General features: G+C 43.8%; 1 long non-coding RNA gene across 1 annotated transcript in view; it reads left to right on the forward strand.

Annotated features, from left to right (window-relative positions):
- The window catches only part of LOC134760355 (uncharacterized), a 36,321-nt gene extending 16,016 nt beyond the window's left edge, over positions 1-20,305 (forward strand). The window contains exons 2-4 of the long non-coding RNA XR_010137683.1: positions 16,262-16,431; positions 16,985-17,231; positions 19,676-20,305. This is a non-coding gene — a long non-coding RNA (uncharacterized LOC134760355). The remainder of the gene's footprint in view (positions 1-16,261; positions 16,432-16,984; positions 17,232-19,675) is intronic.
- Positions 20,306-21,327: the final 1,022 nt, after the last annotated feature.

The following is a 21,327-nucleotide window of genomic DNA, read 5'->3' on the forward strand; positions in this document are numbered from 1 at the left end:
CTAATCACAGGACACAGGGATACCAGTCCTGTTGGATCAGGGCCCACCCATAGGGCCTCATTTTACCTGAATCACCTCTTTAAAGACCCATTTCCAAACACAGTCACATTCTAAAGTCTGTGGGTTAGAACTTCAATATGGGAGTTTTTCATTGTGGTAAATATATGTGTGTGTATATATGTATGTGTGTCCACATACATATATACACACACAAATTTATATATCATATATGTGATTTATACTTTTATATTTACCTAACAAATCATAACACAAGTTATATTAAATATATATTCTTTATGTTTATATATTTATATAATATATTAAATATATTTATGTATTGAATATATATCTGTATATAATATATTAAAAATGTATTATACATTACTTGCATGCCACAAAACTCACCATTTTGACCGTTAATACATGCTTATTGTCATTAAGTGGACAATCCAGTGGCATTATGTTTACAATGTTATGTGCCCATCACCACCATCTATTTCCAAAACTTTTTCATTACCCCAAACAGAAACTTTGTACACGTTAAATAACTCCTCATTCTCCTTTTCCTCCTGCTCGTGAAAACCTTTCACCTATTTTTTGTCTCTACTAATTTGCCTATTCTAGATATGTCTTATAAGTGGAGTCATACAACATTTGTTCTTTTGTGTCTGGCTTATTTCACTTAGCATAATTTAAGGCTTATTCATATTGTAGCATGCATCATCATTCCTGTTTTATGCTGAAGAATATTCCATTGTATGTATCTATCATATTTTGCTTAACCACTTATATGTTGATGGACACTTGGGTTATGGTGAATAATGCTGCAGTGAATAGTGGTATACAAACATCTGCTCCAGTATCTGCTCTCAATTCCTTCCAGTATATACCTAGAGGTAGGATTGCTGGGTCATATGGTAATTCTATGTTTAGCCTTTTGAGGACCCAGCAAACTGCTTTCCATAGTGGTTACACCATTTTATATTCTTGTCAGCATTGCTTGAAGATTCCCATTTTTCCACACCTTTGCCAATACTTGTTATTTTCCACTAAAAAAAATCCAGCTATCCTAGTAGGTATGAATTGGTATCTCACTGTGGTTTTGATTTGTGTTATTAACTGGATGTTTGTGAGCACTACACCCCACCTCCCCCACCGCCTCTGACCCCCCAAACCCTAACCCTCAGCGTGGTTGCATTTGGAAATAGGGTCTCTAAGGAAATGATTAAGGCTAAGTAGGGCTGTAAGGGTGAGGCCCTGCTCCGCTAGGATTAGTGTCCTTATAAGAAGGGATACGAGAGCTCATTTTTTTCTCTCTCTATGCATGCATGGAGGAAAGGCCATGTGAGGACACAGAAAAGACAGCCATCTATGAGCCAGGAAGAGGGCCCTCACCAGAGCCCAGCCCTGCTGCACCCTGATCTCAGACTTCCAGCTTCCAGAACTGTGAGAAAATACATTTCTGTTGTATAAGGCACCAGTTTGTGATATTGTATTATGTTACCCCTAACAGATGAATACAATTTGCATTTTCCCAATGACTAACATGGAGCATCTTTTCATGAACTTATTGGCTATTTGTATATTTCTTTGAAGGAATGTCAGCCCAAATTGCCCACTTTGAAATTAGATTGTCTTTTTGTTGAGTTGAGGGGTTACTGTTTTTTGTTTCATAGTTTCTTGTCCTTTTATTATAGATTTTTTGTAGATGTTACTTCTTTTTCTCCTCCAAATCATTGCTGATTCTACCCTCCTGGTGCATCCCGGATGCTGTTGTTGATGTCCAACAGCAATCATCTCTCCTTTCCTCCACCAGTCCTCTGTTCTTACCTATTGTCTCTCTTCCTTGAATCCATTCTCCACACCAAAACAGAATATCAAATCTATCATGTTGCTGTTCTGTCACTACTCTGCTCAAAGGCGTTCAGTTGATTTCCAATTCTTTTCAGTAAGTTTTGAATTCCTGTACATGGCTTTTAAGGCCCTCCGTAATTTGCCTTCTATATACCTCTACCCCTCCAGCCTCATTTCTCGTTATTCTCCCTCTGAAAATCTAGAGCATGTCTGAGTCTCTCTCTCCAAGGCTTTGTGTAGAAAGCTCTGTTTGCACTGTTTTGTAAGAAATTACCAAATTGTCTTTCTTGCTCATCTGTGGCTTTGCAATAGAAAGAGGTCCCTCTACTTTTCTATGACCTCCTTCATAAAGCACCCCAGATGCCCCCATGACAGTACTTACCACATTTGGTTATCATTGCCTGCTAAATTGCCTCTCTTCCCCAGGTCAGAGCAAGAGTCTGTCCTCTTCTTCAACGTGTCCCCAGCATTTAGCACAATATTTGGTACATAGATACTCAGGGCTTATTATTATCATTAGTGGTATTATTCCCACCCCATTGAACTATTCCTTTTTTTTTTTTTTTTTTTTTTAAACTAAATGTGTCTGGCAACTTGTAGCCTCTGTGCCTTTGTTCCTGTTATTCTTCTGACAGGATGTCCCTCTGTACTTCATTTACAATTTTCTCCCTAGCATTTGATTATGACAGTCTTCAAGCACATAAAAAAATGGAAAGGATACTAGTTGATTCCTGTTCTTCACTATCTACATGCTACAACAATTAGTATTTTATTTGACTTAACATGTGTATTAAATCAAACTTTTTTTTTTTTTTTTTTTTTTTGTGAGGCAGCAGCTCACTGTCACCCACACTGGAGTGCAGTGGCATGATCATGGCTGATACAGCCTCAAACTCCTGGGTTCAAGCAATCCCTCTGCCACAGTATCCCAAGTAGTGGGAACTAAAGGCAGGCACTATGACACCTGGCTATTCTTTTTTCTTTTGTAGAAACAGGGTCTTGCTATGTTGCCCAGGCTAGTCTAGAACTCCTGGCCTCAAGCAATCTTCCTGCCTAGGCCTCCCAAAACATTGAGATTACAGATGTAAGCCACTACACCTGGCCTATGCATTCATTAATTCATACTTTCTTGGGGAGTGTATTTCAAAGCAAGTTTCAGACTTCAGTATACTTCTCACCTAACCATTTCAGCATGCATGCCACTTATTTATGTTTTTAGGTAGAATTTACATACAATAAAATGCACAAATCTTAAATTTATCATCTCATGACTGTTGCCAATGCTTACAACTGGGTATTCCAAACCCCTATCAAGAGCTATAACATTGTTACTAACCCAGAAAGTGTTCTCAGACCACTTCCTGCACTGCCTCCAGCAACTCCCAGGCCAACCATGGGCAACGGTTTTTCTGATTTTTTTCCTCCGTGGATTAGATTAGCTTTGTGTGTTCTGGAACTTCATTCTTTTATTAAGATCTTTTTATTTCCCTCTATGTAATGTTATTGAGATTCATCCATGTTGCTGCATGCATCAGTATGATTTTTTTTTGTTATTGTTACTTGTTTTTTCCTTTGTTATTGTTTTCCATTGTATGACTACAGCACAGTTGGCTATTCATTCTCCTCTTGGTGGACATCTGGGCTCTTTCTAGTTTTTGACTACTATGAATAAATTCTTGTACAAGTCTTTTTGTGGACATGTTTCCATTTCTCTTGGGTAGGTAACTGGGAGTGAATTTCTGGGGCATGTGATAGGATTGTTTTGTTTTGTAACTGCCAAACTGTTTTCCAAAGTGGTTGTACCATTGTAGATTCTCACCAATGACGTATGAGAGTTTTGGTTGTTCCATATCATTGTCAACATTTGGTGTTGTCAGTCTTTAATTCTAACTATTCTGGTGAGTATATAAGTAGTATCATATTGTGGCTTTAATTTGTTTCCCTGGTGACTAAATGATGTTGAGAATTTCTTCACGTGCTTATTAACCATTAGTATACCTTCTTTTGTGAAGTCTCTGTTGAAATATTTTGCCTATTTTTGGAAGTCAGTTTTAATGAGGCATAATTTGCATACAGTAAAAAATCATCTCTTATAGGTATATTTTCTATGAATTTTGCAAATATCTATAGTCATATAATTACCACAATCAAGATATAGGACATTTCTGTCACTGCAACAGTGTCCTTGTACCCTATATAGTCTATACTCACCTATTTCCCCTTGTAACCACTCATCTATTTTCTGTCCCTAAAGTTGTGCCTTTTCCAGAATGTCATACAAATGAAATCAAATGGTATGTAGGCCTTACAGTCCCATTTTAATTTGGTTGTTTGTCATCTTATTGAGTTGTAGGAGTGGTTATATATTCTGGATGCCAGCCTTTCATCAGACATGTGTCTGATAAATGTTTTCTTTCAGAGTGTGATTTGCCTATTCTTTTTTAATGGTATTCTTGGTAAGCAGAAATGCTAAATTTTGGTGTTCCAATTTGTCAATTTTTAAATTTGATAGTTATTGCTTTCTGTGCTATGTCTAAGAAACCTGACTGTCCACCATAGAAGAGATTTTTCTATGCTTTCTTCCTGAAACTTTGTTTTAACTTTTTATATTTAGTTCAATGATCCATCTCAAATTAATTTCTGTGTATGGTGTGAGATAGGGGTCAAGGTTATTTTTTTCCCTAGCCCCCTCAGTCAAAAACTAACCTCTCCCAGTTCTCCCATAGCATGTTATGCACTGGGGGTAGACACTCATCATTTCCATCTTCTGTTACATACTTTTTATTTTTTGTGGACTCATTGTTTCTTCAATTGGACTGAAAGTTTCTCGGGCAAGGGTCACATATTTTATGTAAAGAAGCAGATAGAGTAGTGCTCATGAAATATGTTTTGGGGTCTGGTGGAACCAGGATTGAAAGCAGGTGCTATCACTTGCCAGCTGTGTAAACCTGAGCGAGTCTTAGAATGCACGTAGGCGCTACTGTATGCCTGGCATGGGGCTAGGAAAGAGGTCATAAAGGTGAATGCAGCTCAGGCAGGTCTTGAGGGGCCACACTCGTGTGTGTAGGGGGTATGGAAAAGGTAATTATTAAACAATGGTCCAAATGCTGTCACAGAAATATGAATAGGTGGCTAAGGGATCAGAGAGGGTGGGGAATGGCTTCCTGATAGAGGTGAAGCTCACCTTGAATTTCAGTGGATGAGAAGGGTTAGCCAGGCAAAAGTAGATGAGACAGGGATTCCTTGGTGGGGACAGCAGCAAGAGCCGAGGAACTGAAGTGAGTTTCCTTGATGGAAACAAACAAATTACACTTCATGGAGTTGTTTTTAGAACACTATGAGCTAACAAATGTGGTGTAAGGTTGCATTGTTCGAGACATATTAATACTAAAAAAAGTACATATTGTTTATATGAAATTAAAATTTAACTGGGCATCCTGTATTTTTATTTGCTAGATCTGGCAAGGCTAATGTGATGGTACTCAGCACAGTACCTGATGCATAGTTGGCACCCAAAAAGATATATGTTAAATTTAACTTTAGGCTGTTCTCCTCTGGAATAGAAGAGAAGGGATAAAACTGAGAGATAAAATCTGAAGAGGAGCAATAAAATAGAAAAGGCAGAATTTGGTGCTTGATATTATTGAAAATTTTCCTTTCAGCAGTGATGGCATTTCCTGGCAAGAATAAACTTTGTCTTTAAATAAGTCTCCCTTCATGATTAGAAATGCTCCTGGAAAGAAAGGAAGGAATCCTTCCATGTGAGCAGTGGGTGTAGTTTCGGGGCCAGGGGACCAGAAGGAAAATACTGTGCATAGTTTTGCTCCAGGGCATGTCATTTAAATGTTCCTTCTTCCTTGTTGTCTGAGGAGTTCTGAAAATCCAGGTATTCTTTTGTAGAAAACACTTGGGCACTGAAGTGCCCCTGCCCCCCCGCCACACACAAAACTGTATGGCTTGGTTTCCCACCACACTCCAAACCTGGGCCCCCTTGGAAGTCTGAATCATCTTACTCTACCTTGAGCCACCCTGAGTGCTCCGCTCCCAGGACCATGCTTCCTGACCCACTGTCGGAGGGGAGTCAGGGCGCTCCCAGCTTTAGGTGATACTGCTGCGTCTAGATGTGCTTAACAAATTGCCTGTTCACTCAATTACATTTTATTTAATCATCTGTAATCATATAAATTATGCCTGATGGTAGTAAATGTTCATGTCAGTTCCTAATTACAGATTGATTAATTGGCTGGGGTGATCTGTATTACTACTTATATAAGAATATATGAGGTTGATGATAAATTAGGGCTGGTAATCGGAGCCCAGGAACATGGAATATTTCCAACTGCATCCCCCTTTTTGGGGATGGGGAAGCCATTGCCCTTTTCCTATCTTGTTCCTGTCAGAGGCTTCTGGGAGGGTTTCTGTTCTATGGATTGATTGATTTTGGCAACACTCGAGTCAAGAAGTACTTATTATTTTGGTAATATACATAAGCGTTTGTGTAAAATTTTTGCCATGCAGTGCTCCTCTTTTTGGCTGTAGCAGAGATGAATAATGGCAAGCTCATTAAGTTCAGTTGGGCTCATTACAGCCTGCTGGGCCCAGAAAGTTCCAGGGGTTGGATTTGGCCTAGAGAGCAGGAATCCAGAGAATGAAGATGTGAGGCACTTGATCAGTGTCTATAAAATCAGTCCTTATTAGGTGATTACGTCTTTTTGTTTCCTTAGAAGCTAGAGTGTTAAAAGGTCAAGAATGTACCTTGCACTTTTTTCTAGGAACATTAGACCTTGGTGGATGTCTTTCAGGCAACTTGCCTGGGATGTCTAATTGTTAGTTCTCAGCTTTTGAAAACACCATTTACTTAGAACGAACCCTACTTCCATCATCTTTGTTTCTCTCCCACTTATACTTCGGGCTAAAGGTAAAGAGGAAGCAACATGGGCTAAGACATGTGGGAGGAGGGAGGGAGAATGTGAAAACCCAGGGGTGGACCCTGGTTTCAGGGAAGGGGCCTGAGACTTGATCCCAGGTTCCTTGGCCTCTGAGAAGGGATGGGCAGAGGAAGAATGGCAGAGAAACCTGTGGGAGTTGAATCCTCTGAAGATGCAGCATCTGAGGGGCTTGTTACTAGAGAGAACCATCAGCTGACCTCTCCCCTTGACAAGCAAGCTACCATGGGAGCAATGATTTATTGCCATTGAGGGTCATGTGTGACCTTCCTTTCTTGGGGATTTTTTTAATATGGTGATTGTATCATACAGCATCATGCCATAGAGCACAGCCTCTGCCTGAGTTCCAGTCTTAGTTTTACCACTTAGCTCTGTGATCTTGGGCAAGTTACTTAGCTTTTCTATGCCTCAGTCTCCTCCTGTAAAGTGGGGATAATGATAGTCTTACATTATGGGGTTGTTGTCAGGATTCAGTGAGTTAACAAAGATATGGATGCTGAGAACACTGCCTGATACATTGGACACATCAAAAAATGTGGGAAGAGAGCTGTTTTCGTTATAAACTAATGTGATCTCAAAACAGCCCTGGGGATACACTAGGGTGGAATACTAAACTCCTTTGTTGGGTGAGACAACTGAGTCCCAATGTAGTGAACATCTTGCTTCTGGACAACAATTTAAGTAGTGGTAAGGTTGGGGCCAGTCGTGGTGGCTCATACCTGTAATCCCAGCACTTTGGGAGGCTGAGGCAGGCAGATCACCTGAGGACAGGAGTTTGAGACCAGCCTAGCCAACATGGTGAAACCGTGTCTCTACTAAAAATATGAAAATTAGCTGGGCATGGTGGTGCCTGCCTGTAATCCCCACTACTTGGGAGGTTGAGGCAGGAGAATTGCTTGAACCCAGGAGGTGGAGGTTACAGTGAGCCAAGATATCGCACAACTGCACTTCAGCCTGGGTTACAGAGCAAGATTCTATCTCAAAAAAAAAAAAAAAAAAAAAAAAAAAAAAAAAGTAGTGGTAAGGCTGGAACTAAAACCTGTGTCCCCTGACTCTCATCCTTAGTGTGAGAGGCAATGTCCCTGCAGACGAGGCCAGTAGTATTTGTTCAGAGGATTCCTAGCATCCACACTTGCATGGAACAATCTTGCCTTTCTTCTAGCTTCCTTGGGCTGAGAACTCAACTCTCATCTGGCAAAAGCAGAGGCTTCTCTTGAGTGAATGTATTTCTTTCCCCTTGATTTTCAATTTACACTTTCCCCAACTTGGTAAAATGATCAATCTACTTCTCCTCGCTAATACCCCATGATATGATACAGGGGTCAAACTGGGCCTTCTAATTTCCTTTATGAGTTAACCCTTTGAGTGTGTTAGGGTTTTCTTTGGGACTCCATTTGAGGCAGCTAATGTGTGGTGTGACTGAGAATATCACACAACTTAGGACCAGGGAGCCTGACACCCAATGCCAGTTTTTATCACTAGGGAGCTTTTTGCTGCAAGTAACTGCAAGTAAATGAAAATAAACTAAATTAAACTTAACACCTAATGAGGTGGCTTTTTTTTTTTTTTTTTTTTTTTTTTTTTTTTTTTTTTTTTTTAGCTTATGGAACAACGTATCCAGAGTTACGGCAGTTCCAGAGGTGCGTAGTTCAGCAGCTCAATGCTGTCTCAGCCTCTGCAATCTGTTTGACCTACCCACCTTACCAGGTTCCCCCATGGCCGCAGATGACTGCTGTGGTACCAGACATCACATATACATTAAGTGACTCCCAGAAAAAAGATGTTTCCTCCAATTTGCTTCTTTATTAGCTGAAGTTTCTCAGCTGACATTTTCTCAGGTCCTACTGCCCAAGATTGGATCAAATGTTTGCCCTAAACTAATCATTGTCAAAGGGACTGAGACAACTGTAATTAGTCTAGACCTATTATGATTGATTCCTTGGTGGTCTGGGGAGAAGGGCCACCTTTCCTGAACATATGGCCTGGTAGAAAGTGACACTGAAACAAAATGGAAACTGTCAGCCACAAAAAGTAGATGTGTGTATATGTGCAGGGTTAGAAGAAAATTTTTTTGTGTGTGTGGAGGGGGTAGTCAACAGTGTCTGCTCTGGGCAAATTACACGAAGTCCCTGAAAGGCAGGAACCAAGAAACTCCCCTGTGAGGTCCATAGGAATGAAGATTAAAGTGCCCTGGAAGAAAACCACAATAAGTAAGGCGTATCTCCAATATAACTTTGGTTTTTATTCAGCTCTTCTCATTTTCCTCTTTATAATACCTTGCAATGAGAGATGGCTTTCACGACTTTATTCTGCACATCACCTAGAGGTGTCAGATGGTAAATCTGTAAACAAACCACACACTATTGTGTGATATACAGGGGAAGTGTGGAGTCTCCATTCTCTACTCCTTCTTTCAAATGGGCCCAGTTGATACCATCTCCAGCTTCAGAGGAGGATCCTCATGACTCCTGGCTAATCAGAGCCTGGCATCCCCTTGGCTGTGGTAATGGGTCTGGAGATGGGCAAGTTGGCCCAATCAGATTGAAGGACAGGACTGCAGTTGCACCAGGGAAAGATTCCTTTTTCCCGCTCCTGCTGTGTGGGAATGAGGAAACACCCAGCTCTACTGTCCCTGGAAGCCATCTTGTGAACACGAGGGGACAGATATTAAATTATATCTGACAAGAGGAAGACAGAGCTGAGCAAGGGAAAGACACTAGGGCCTCAGCAGCATCATTGAGCTGAAGCTGGGGTCTCCACCTTTGACCTTGTTGAGTAAGATGACAGTTTTCCTTATGAATTAAGTCAACTAGAATTGAGAATTTTGGCTACTTGCAGCTGAGAGCATCCTTATTGAAACGGGAATCAGTTATTTTCTTGTACAAGTGAAGAAACTGAACAAGAGAAAGGAAGTGAGCTGCCTCAGGTCCTATACCCAACAGAGTGGTGGATAACTGGAAGCCAAGTCTTTTGACCCTGAGGTGGCTTTTTTTTTTCCTACCCAATTCCCTCCTATCATGGGGGACTTCTTATCGAGCAAAAGTTATCTTGAGGTACTCTGGGGAGTCAGAGGGGAAGGGTGAAATGTTTCCTAGGGCACCAACAGGGTCTGGTTGGGAAATCTAATTCCTTCTGGGTTGGCTGCTGGCTGCCATCTGGTCATAGATAATTATTACCCTGCCCTTTCTTTGTCTAACTGGCTCTGCAGTAGGAACAATTGATTCCAATGAATTGTGCTGGTAAACAATATCTTCTGCTTCCTGGGGGCAACTTATAAAACAAAGGATGAGGGTTCCCCCACTAAGAGGGAGGGAGCAGGGTGGAGAAGGGGCATAGACTAAAGAGCCATGGTAACAGGCACCTCTGAGGTTGGTCATGGGGAAAAGTCAGGCTCGGGCAGACCCAGCAGCTGGAGCCATTGTGAGGTTGTTCTGAGGGCTACACCACTCCATCTATGACACTCTGTTAGTTTCAGAAAGGAGCTCACTGGTAGAATTCCCGTTGCATAGAAGTTGGTCTGTGATGCACACCAGCTGTAACCTGGCTGATCCCAGGGGGAGCTCTGGGGCTAAAATGGCTCACCAGAGTTGTTCCATATTAGGTGGAAATAGCCTGGCCTTTACACTCCTACCTTCATTTGTCATTAGATGTGGGCTGCCCTTGGAAGGATGTGACTTGGGGCCAGGTGGCTCTCTGCAGCCAAAGTGATCCTGGAGGGGCTGACAGCAGAGGGCTGACCTCTGACTGTGTTCCTGGCAGCTGCGTCACTAGTCATTCTTGAAAGGGGATCTGGGTGGTGCACCTGTGTTCATCATACCTTTCCCTACCAACTACTCACTGAGAATTTCTCATTTTGGATTTGCCTCCTTAGATTCAAGGTAACACTGCCTTGAATTTCATATCATACAGTAACTACTGTATGGTAACTTAGTCTGTATTGCCCAAATGTGTATTTTTGTGGGAGTTCTGGGGACTGTGACTCCACCTCCTTGCCCAGCCATGGTGATGTCATAGGGGTGGGGCTTCTTGAACAGGGAGACTGTTGCACTATCTAGGTTTATGCCTCATGTCTGCTGTGAACCCTGGTGGCAATGCGATGCTCAGCAACTAGCAGCCCACCTTAAGTTTTAGAGGCCACCTCTTGGCTTCAGAAGGTCCTGTCAGGCTGGGAAGTGATTCTGGGCCTTTATGAATGGATGGTTAGAGTCAGTGCTGTTATCACCGTCTAGCATAATATATATTTTACTGACTGGCTCTTGCTGGGGCCAGAAGTGGGACCCAACCCCAGTCTGTGATGCAAGTTAGTTGCAAAGCCTGACTTTGTCTCTTTTTCCCCTTCTATAGAACACAGATAATATCTTCTTTTCTGTTTGTAGTAGAAGACTATTGTGAAAGCAAATATAGTAACAAATATGAAAATAAAAAGAAGCCTACAGAATTGTGAAACAATGCCACTATCATGTCGGTTATTATCAGAAGTGGCTGCTGAACTGCATGGAAACAATACTTCGTATGCCTTGGCTGCATCCTAGAAAAGACAGATGCCAAATGCAAAGGATTTGACTTTGGCCTAGTGGTTCTCTGTGCATCAATTTTCTCTGCAGAAGAACCAGATCCTTTTCCCTAGAAGACCCAGCTTGAATCTCACCTCTGTATTGGTTAGTTATGGACCACTTTTCTGATCTGTTTGCCTTGTGTTTATTCCTGTCACACTTACCAACCTGGTCTTCTGAAAGTCTTGGTTTGGTGTGTAACACGGGTAAGAGGATCAGCTCTTGGAATTATCTCCCTTCTTTTTCCCATCCAAAGCCTCCCAAATTCAGAGACAGAAAGAGCTTTGGGCAGCAGAGGCATTCCCAGACTATGTCCCACAGTTGAGAGGAACCGGCGTGGGTGCCTGGCAGGTGGCCAGAGATGCTGGGAGATGGGCATGGGGTCAGAGCTGCCCTGTGGCAGGTGTTGCACTTAGAGACTCATGGGATGCACTGACAGAGACTTTAATGATAATTTGTTGCAATTCCTGCCTTTTCTCTCCCCTCCCCTACCAATTTAATAGTCAAAAAACATTTTTGGAGCGCCTTAAACATGCCAGGCCCTGTGAAAGGGAGGGGAGATTAACACTGAACAAAACAGATTAAAATCCCTGGCCTCATGGGATTTACACACTGGTTTGAGATTCTTCTGAGGGAAGCACATTCATTCCTGGCAGTGTGAGCAGCATGTGCAAAGACACTGAGATGGATCCTGGCCTGGCAAATTTGAGGTATAGCTGGTGGGGCCGGGGAGAGTAGCAGGTAGGAGATGATCAGAGAGACGATAGGCGCTGACAGTGGAGCACCGCAAAGGATCTTGCAGCTCTTTGCAAGGACTCTGGCTTCTGCTCTGAGTGAGACAGGAGTCATTGCAGGGTTCTGAGCTAAGGGTGGCATGATCTGGCATGGATTTAAAATGGTGTCTCTGGCTGGTGAGTAAATAGACTGTAGGAGGCAAAGGGTGGAGCAAGGAGATCAGTAAGTTGTCTGTTGTAGTAATCCAGGCAAGAGGGAGGGTGGCTTGGACGGGGGCATATCAGTGGAGGTGATGAGAAGCAGTTGGGTTCTGGAAGCATCATGAAGCCAATATTGGAAAATTTAATGACAGATGAGGATACTGGTCCAGAGAGTGATTTGGGCCAAAAAGGAATGATCTACTTGAAGTGGTACAGCTAGTGGTAGACTAGGACAAGAATAGCCTGGAACAAAACTGACTTCTGGGCCTGAACGTTGCTTCCCTTGTGTTTGATGTGCTTTGTTGGTTCATGGACGTGTGCTTGTGCTAGTGAGTGCTTTGTTAGTGTGTGCCTGTGTGTGTATGAGTGTGCCCATGTGTTAGCACGTGGGGTCCTTGCATGTGGGGGCAGGTGAAGCTGGGCTGGAGCAAATGAAAGCAGCAGTTAGAGGGAGCTGTGCCTCAGCTGACCACCTCCCACCTTGGAGGAGTCCATAACCATTGTGTGCCTCTCCCTACATCCTTCCTGCCTCCTCCTGGCCCCTTCGGGCCCAGATCCTTCCTCACCCAGCCCTGCTGATCCCAGTGCAGGCTAATCTGGCTTTCATGAGGCAGTCCTTCCCCATCTGTTCCAACAATGGTAAGGAAACATTGAACCCTTAGGGCTTCATTCTGACTTTTTTTTTTTAAACATGTAATTTGCTCAGTCCAAGTCCCAGGTGACCAGCTCTGTGACTGGGTATCTCTTTGTGGCTTGGAGCTGGAATGGGGACAGGAAGGCATGGCAGATGGGGTAGGTGGGAGAGGATGACTCACACAAGATAGTGGCAGAAACAGTGATGGGATGATGTCTTTGTGTGTCTCCAGGAGAAAGTGGATATTCAGTAATCACCTGGGAGAGATGCCCGTGACACTAGATGGGAATTAGGGATTTTCATTAGAATACCGGAAAGACCACACTGGCCATCACTGAGGCCCAGGGTTCCTCCTTGAGGTTTTCTGTGCAGACCTCTCCTGGTTCTGGCACCAGCTAGCTGTGATGTGAGGCCCAGGCAGTGCTTCTCCTGGTTAGCTATCCTAGACACATTGGCCAGGAATTTATATAGGACTTTGGTAAGTCCAGTCATATTTTATCATGAACTTCATCCTGGGGTACTGATTACATGAAGATGCAAATGTCAGTTCCCTGCTATCCACCAACCAGAATGAACATCATGAATGATTTGAGGCAAACGTTCCCACGTTTGCCTCAAATCATTGCTTCCTAAAAGTGCTCACTAGAATTACCTGGAGAGTGCTTAAAAATTAATTTTATTTAATATAAAAGTGTAAAAAGCGCTACAGTGACAAATCTTCCCATACCTCATTAGTGCATTCCCCTCCACTGTGTTACCACTGTTATGGGGTCTGTGGTACCCTCTCAGAGTGTCTCATGAAAGCAAATATTGATAGAGATTCTTCTTTCCTCTCACCCACTTTCTGTGCAAAATGAAGCATTCTAGGCATATTGCTCCATATGCCACTTCTTTCACTTAATGTATTTTAGATTTCTTTTTACATTGGTACATAAAGGATTTCACTTTGGTGGTTTTTTTTTTTTTTTTTTTTTGTTCACAGAGATGGACGGCCTGGCCTGGTCTGTTTCCTCAGTGAAGAGGAGCCCACCATTTCCTGTGCCAGTCCACTTCTTTGTTGGACAACTGTAGGGGTTTAATTCAGTTGCATTCAATGTTGATGGAGTACCTACTGGGTCTTATGCACTCACTGAGTGGTGAGAGGACACAACCCTTGTCCCCAGGGAATTAACAGCTTGATGAGGATGGCAGATACATGGATTAACCCTAATGCACCAGGAGCCTTGTGGCAGGGCCCCTGCCTAGCCTAGGGGGCAGTACGAGGGTGATACTCAGAGGAGGAGGTATTCAGCTGCATATTAACAATCTGTATTCATTTGCTGTGGCTGCTTTCACTAGTTACCACCCCCTTGGTGGCTTTAAACAACAGAAATTTATTCTCACAATTCTGGAGGCTGGAAGTCTGAAATCAGTTTCGTGGGGCTGAAATCATGGTGTTGGCCGGGCCGTGTTTCCTCTGGAGGCTCCAGAAAGAGTCCATTTCTTGCCTCTTCTGGTGTCTGGTGGCTGCTGGCATTCCTTGGCTTGTGTTTCCACTCTTGGCCCCGGCCTTCACATTGCCTTCTCCTCTTTGGTTTGTGTAGTCTCCCTCTGTGTCTTTTGTGTAAGAACACGTGATTGTACTTAGGGCCCACCTGGATCATCCAGGATCATCTCCCCTTTTTTAAGATCCTTACATCCGCAAATACTTTTTTTTTCCTGTAAAAATAACATTAATAGGTCCCAGGGATTAGTTCTTGATATCTTTGAGTGGTCATTGATCAGCCTGTAGCAGAAGAGCGGAAACAGCCTGCTGGGGAAAGAGAGGAAAGTATTCAGGAGGGAATGCGCATGTGCAAGGCACAGGGAACCCTGCAAACTCTCTCTTCCCAGAGTCCATGGCCTCTGGCTATGTGAAGAAATGGCACGATTCTTCTAAATCTTCATTTGCCCCGGATGCGCCTGCATCTGTCTTTGCTGATTCTTTGGAGGGTGCTCTTATGGCTGTGGGCTCTGTGGCTGCACTGGAGGTCTCTAGTTCCTGGCCTTCCACAGTCTGCACCTGTGTCCTCTGCATATGTTGTAGAACAAAGCTGGTCCCTAGGGACATTGGGAAGTGAGGGAGGTTGGTCTTCAGTGTCTTCCTCCCTTTGTGATACTTTTTCTCTACTCTCTTCAGATGATTTTATTTATTCCTTCACAAACATATATTCAGCTTTGTCTACATGCAGGTCCTGTTTCTGGTACTAGGGATAGGGTGTTGAATGAGACAGGTGAGATCTGTGCACTCCCAGAGACTGTAGTTTAGAGGAAGAGGCAGTGGATAAACTACTGAGCAAATATACAAACAAGCTCACTTCAGACAGTGGGGAATGCTCTGAAGATACTGAACAGGGCCATGAGATAGGAAGTTGGTGAGTGGAGATGGGAAGGGCAGGGAAGACTTCTTAGCAAGGTGACATTTAGGTGAATCAGAATGACAAGAAGGAGCCCGGCACTTGAAGTCCTGGGTTAGAACATTCCAGCAGTGGTTGTAATGAGTGGAAGAAAGAGCTGGAGAAGTTAACAGAACAGAAGTGAGAAGAAGGGGTGGCCAGAGGTGACATTGGAGACACAGAAAAGAGCCAGCTCATGTACAGCATTGAAGGGCAACTTCAGGACATTGCTTTTAATCTAAAGAAGCTGGGAAGTGATATTAGCTGGGGTTTGCCCCAGGTGCTGCCAACAGCAGGTGCACATGCCAGGGAGCCAGAGGATGCATGAGTTTCTCCTCAGGGGCCTGAAAACACATGCCTGGCAGTCATAGGTGCGCTGGAAATAGTTAAAGATTTGGGTCTGAATAAGCTCATCCAAACAGTATAAATGGAGATGAGAAAAGACCCCCAGGCTGAGATCTGAGTTGGCCAATACTGAGATGGCAAGCAGAGGAGCAGGTACCAATGAAGGGACAGAGAAGAGGAGGCCTGGGAGGTAGGAGTTAAACCAAGAGGGAAGAATGCATTTCAAGAATGCAGAGTGGTCAAGGTTCATCTGTCCTGTCTCCCTGAAAGGAGGACTGCTGGCGATTAAATTCCTTCGGCGATGTAAAGTCTCCTGGAATGAGTGTTTTTGAGAGAAATCAAACCCTTAAGCAAAAGTTCAGTAGTATTAACGCAGTATTGCAGGGAGGGTTTTCCCTGCCATGCCTTTGGGTCTTAGTGATGTCAATTTATAACCTTTTTAAGGTTATCCTGTTGGAGGTAGAGCCAGGAGGCTGAAGACTATTGGCAGGGAGGAGATCAAGACACCATGTTGTAAGCACTTAAAAATTGAACTCAGCCTGTGATATGGCTGTTTAGAGAGACATTCCTTTTGTTTCAGGATGGAAGGCAACATCATTCTATAGCACCACATTGCTTCTGAGAGGACACTTGCCATTGTCTCAAGCTACCTGTTAGGTTGGGATCTAACAAGCCAGATCTAACAAGCTCCTCCAACAGAGCTGCTAACACTACCAACAGGACATTCTGAAAGTCATGTCAAATGTAATTGTAAGTGTTTCTACAGGGATCTAAGTGCAGATTTAACTCATTTAACCCCTTAGTGAATGGCAGGACTAAGTCAGGGAATGCTGGACTAGGGACTCTGAGGCCCTTACAACCTAAGAAGTCTGTGATCCTAGGACAAATTCTTCATTAAAATGATTGAGTGATGATGGGATAAGCATTCATAAATGCAGCTGAGGCACAAGATTTCTTATTCAGCAGAGGCAGTTTTTGCTATATCATTGAAATGGCATGAGCATGGCTGCCAGCCAATGCATGGACAGGCCTCCTTTTTGTGAGCTAATCATCTATGCAGCCTTTCCCTAAAAGTACCCATGAGATGAGGATCAGATCCTTTGGTGTGGCATGCAAGCCCCACCTCAGTCTGGCCCCAACCTGTCTCTGTTGTGTGCTGTTGCTGCAGTCTCCTCCCACACCCATCCTCATATTCACTGCTGGACACGCCTCCCCTCATGCTCTCTGCCTGCCCATCATCTAGCCCCTGGCACAGGACATCCCTGACTGCCTGCCTGCTGACTGCCTGCCTCCACTTCAACAGGACTTCCAGTTCCTGGCCTCTTCTCCAGCCTCTGCTTTGTTCACTCTTCCATACCCAGCTGGCATAAGATGACTCGTTTCGCAAAAGACTGCTATTGTCCAGCACATCTCCCTGCAGCCTGAACATAGTGTGCTTCTCCCTCCAGTTCCTTAGCCTCTCATGTGAACAGCTCCTCTCTCTGCTCTTCCAACAAGCCTCCCAAGTTTTTCCCTTTCCAGGAAGAGGATCCTTACTACATCAGCCCGTGGTAAGCTCATCTTTGCACTTACTCTCTATAACTTCCACATGGCCTGTATCCCATGCTGTCTAGTGATAACTTCTGTATTTCATTGACCGCTCCTATTGCATGATACCTGCTAGGGACCCCTTCAATTCATATGTTGAAGCCCTAGCTCCAAAGTTACTATATTTGGAGATAGGAATTTAGCAGGTAATTAAGGTTAAATGAGTTCTTAAGGGGGGTTTTAACCTGATAGGATTGGTGGCCTTATAAGAGGAAGATTTCTCTATCTTCCTTTCTCTCTCTGTTCCTCTCTCTCTTCCTTTCTCTCTCTCTTCCTCTCTCTCTCTCTTTCTTTTCCTTTCTCTCTCTCTTCCTCTCTCTCTTCCTCTCTCTCTCTCTCTTCCTCTCTCTCTCTCTTCCTCTCTCTCTCTCTTCCTCTCTCTCTCTCTTCCTCTCTCTCTCTCTTCCTCTCTCTCTCTCTTCCTCTCTCTCTCTCTTCCTCTCTCTCTCTTCCTCTCTCTCTCTCTTCCTCTCTCTCTCTCTTCCTCTCTCTCTCTCTCTTCCTCTCTCTTCCTCTCTCTCTCTCTCTTCCTCTCTCTCTCTCTCTTCCTCTCTCTCTCTCTTCCTCTCTCTCTCTCTTCCTCTCTCTCTCTCTTCCTCTCTCTCTCTCTTCCTCTCTCTCTCTCTTCCTCTCTCTCTCTCTCTTCCTCTCTCTTCCTCTGTCTCTCTCTTCCTCTGTCTCTCTCTTCCTCTCTCTCTCTCTTCCTCTCTCTCTCTCTTCCTCTCTCTCTCTCTTCCTCTCTCTCTCTCTTCCTCTCTCTCTCTCTCTTCCTCTCTCTTCCTCTGTCTCTCTCTTCCTCTGTCTCTCTCTTCCTCTCTCTCTCTCTTCCTCTCTCTCTCTCTTCCTCTCTCTCTCTCTTCCTCTCTCTCTCTCTTCCTCTCTCTCTCTCTTCCTCTCTCTCTCTCTTCCTCTCTCTCTCTCTTCCTCTCTCTCTCTCTTCCTCCTCTCTCTCTCTTTCTTCCTCTCCCTCTCCCTCTCTGCCCTACTCCACCCCTGAGGAAAGGCCATGTGAGTACACAGTGAGAAGGTGACCATCTGCAAGCCAGAAAGAGGGCCCTTACCAGAACCCAGCAATGCGAGCACCCTGATCTCAGACTTCCAACTACCACTGAAAAAGACAGAAAGGAGAGAATATGGTGGAATGTGGCTCTCCCTAGGCAATTGTCAGAAAGCTCAGTTGGTTCTCAGTTTTGGGGGATTAGGAGCAATTCTGCTGGAGGCAGAGGGTTGAACCAGATGACCTCTCGGATTCCTTCTCTCTGATGATGCTGGGAAGAATATTCATAGCAACACTATTTGTAATGGCTAAAACTGTAAACTACCCAAATGCCCATCAGCAGTAGAGTAAATAACTAGATTGTGGTTATTTACCACAATCTATTGTCACAATATCTATTGTCACTTCTATGTCCTATCTGCCCAATAAACTCTGTGCTCCTAGACCAAATTTGTGGGTTTTAAAAAATTTTAACTTATGTTTAACATGCATCAGAAAGATACTCATATTCTAAGTATATAGCTTGCTGAATGTTTACAAACTGAATACACCTATGTGACCAGTGCCCAGACCAAGGAACGCATATCACCAGCACCTTGATGCCCCTGCCATGCCCCCTTCTAGCCTCCTCCAGCCACAAAGGCAACTACCACTCTGACTCCCAAGTATGGATGAGTTTTGCCTAGTTTTGCACTTTATGTAAATGGAATCATAAAGTATGAACGTGTTTGGGTCTGGCTTTCCATTTATGAAATTCATCCATACTCTTGTGTGTGGCTGTAGGTTATTCATTCTCATTGTCCACTGTGGAAATATACCACAATCTAGTTATTTACTCTACTGCTGATGGGCATTTGGGTAGTTTACAGTTTTAGCCATTACAAATAGTGTTGCTATGAATATTCTAGCATGGGTCTTTTGGTAAACCTTTGTACGTGCTTCTATAGGGCCTATGCCTAGCAGTGGGATTGCCAGGTAATGGGGCATGCATATGCTTAGCTGGGATTGCCAGGTAACAGGGTGTGCATATGCTCAGCTTTAGTGGATACTGCCAAACACTTTTCCAAAGTAATCAAACTGCCTTTACTAGCCATGTGTGAGAAGAGCTATTTCTTATTCTCTTTTAAGCCTCTGGCATAGGGAGGAATGAATATAAGATATTCAAGAAATGTCTGCTGAATGAGTAGAATGAGGATTTTCTTGGTGTTCATGTATCAGTGGACCCAAGGATCCATGTGTGAATGAAATAGGTGGAGTTAATCTGACCTTAGTGTCCTTGGTAATCAGAATGTTCAGAAACTCTCCGTAGATGATGAAAAAAAAATGTTTTTTATTTTGAGTCCTGGTTGTGGAGGTTTGGCCCAATCACTACCTTCCTGGTTTCCCCATTACTTCATTAAATATCTGCAGTGGAAATTCATTTGGAGGAGGCCCTTGGCATTGTCAGCATGCGGAGCCCTGGCTCTTTCCTCTCGTCAGATATTTCTGCACAAGAAGCCAGCAAGTTGGAAGTTAGAGGCAAATAAGAGTCAATCATGCAGCTTTGGAAGCTGTGGTCAGAGGAAGATGGATTAAGGAGAGTTGTAAAGGACTTCTACCCCATCAGAGGGCCACTTTGGGAGAAGGGGAGGAATGGCAGACAGGAGGAGGCCCTGTGGCCTCCACCAACTCTCACCACTTGCACATGCTACATCTTTTACATCTTTGATTCGCACCTCAGCAAAGCCCCTGGAATTCAGAAGCCCTGGAATTCAGAGAAATGATGAGGCCATTGGGAACTCCTAGTGATTTAAAAAGAAATCAGTTCCATCAAAGAACACTGAATTTCTTGCAAGGAGCCCCAGGGAATTTCTGATTCCACCATGGCTCATAGAAGGAAGCTCCCAGCATCTTCCCACTCCACTTCTCTGGATACTCACCAGGTTCTTCAATGCTCCTTTTAAAATGTGGAGGCCAGAAGAAGGGGCTGGAAGTGCTGCTGGGTCTAACACTTTCCCAGATAGGGATGTTAAAATTTTATTAACACCATATTAAGATTTTAATTTGCTCTCTTTTTTAGTAATTATATTACATTGTTAATTTATATTAAGTTTGTGGTGAGTTAGGCCGGGCACGGTGGCTCATGCCTGTAATCCCAGCACTTTGGGAGGCCGAGGCGGGCGGATCACCTGAGATAGGGAGTTTGGAGACCAGCCTGACCAACATGGAGAAACCCCGTCTCTACTAAAAATACAAAATTAGCCTGGCGTGATGGCACATGCCTATAATCCCAGCTACTAGGGAGGCTGAGGCAGGAGAATCTCTGGAACCTGGGAGGCTGAGGTTGCAGTGAGCTGAGATCGCACCATTGCACTCCAGCCTGGGCAACAAGAGTGAAACTCTGTCTCAAAAAAAAAAAAAAAAAAAAAAGTTTGTGGTGAGTTGACAAACTCGCCCACCCCCACGTTTTCAATGAAAACCACTGTCCTTCCCTGTTAGCACCTGTGCAATGGTCACTGTTTTGTTTAACAATTGCAATACTTTCTGTTTATCTTTAATTTCATCTTGCAGATTTTGACCTGGGGCCTTAGTCTGACCTTCAAGGTGAGGCAGCAAGTCCTGTTACTTTCTCCTCTTAACTTCTCAAATCCTCCTATTTCTTGGCAATGCTGTCTTTGCCTGCTCCCTCACCTGGAAGACTCTTCTCCTCTCTACAGCCCCACTCCAGCCTTAGCCTAGGTAATTCCTACCTTTGCTTGCTCTGGAAGAACTTCCCTTTCTATATGCCTGCAGCCAAGGACTGTGATCCTTGGGAAGGCAGGTGAGCTGAAATCCAGGACATGTCATCATAGACTCTTGGTGGACCCCCAGCACTTCCTGGGCATCTTCCTGGGCATCAGCATAGCTGGGGAGACAAGGTGGCCCCCCAGCTCTCCTTCCCATCCCCAGATGCACCAGTAGAACAGGAAGAAAGGAGTTTGGCACTTGAGGTGCATGCCTAAAGGTCTCCTCATGCTGAGCCTGTGCTTCCTCTGGTGAGACAGTCCTATGGAGAATAAAATGCTGGCTGTCATATTGAAGGG

This window comes from Pongo abelii, chromosome 17, assembly GCF_028885655.2.
Source record: "Pongo abelii isolate AG06213 chromosome 17, NHGRI_mPonAbe1-v2.0_pri, whole genome shotgun sequence".
Classification (NCBI taxonomy): Eukaryota; Metazoa; Chordata; class Mammalia; order Primates; family Hominidae; genus Pongo; species Pongo abelii.